The sequence below is a fragment of the Seriola lalandi genome, unplaced genomic scaffold (assembly GCF_002814215.2).
Source record: "Seriola lalandi dorsalis isolate HSWRI2012SDOR001 ecotype SW California unplaced genomic scaffold, Sedor1 jcf7180002054963, whole genome shotgun sequence".
Classification (NCBI taxonomy): Eukaryota; Metazoa; Chordata; class Actinopteri; order Carangiformes; family Carangidae; genus Seriola; species Seriola lalandi.
In genome coordinates, this window is record NW_019525514.1 from 66,345 (window position 1) to 66,776 (window position 432).

Below are 432 nucleotides of genomic sequence, written 5' to 3' on the forward strand. Positions count from 1 at the left end.
CAGAAAACAAAGATGAACAGAAACATATGACATGATATAAAATCATGCTGCTTCAATTTGCCAAAGAAAACAAACAATGATACACATTATTTTTCAATATATTTACTCTTCTTGTTTAAAGTTTTTCTGAAATGGGCCCATTGTGCAGAAACAAGTCAGTGTTTATTCTCTGTCTTTTCACAGAGGGAATAAAGAACCGACTGATTTAAACCAGAGTGAAACTGTGTTCAGAGTAAAATCTGTTTTTAACACCTACTGGAGACTTTACATGAATGTTTGACCTCACACTTATAAAAACCAGCCTCTCTGGCTTCTGTTCATTCAAATCAGAACTTCCTGGTTCTGTGTGGACAGTGATTTGGATCCAGACCGCCCCCCCTTCTCTCCTCTAATCCGGGGGTTTGTGCACCTCGTCTGACACGTCTTTTCCCA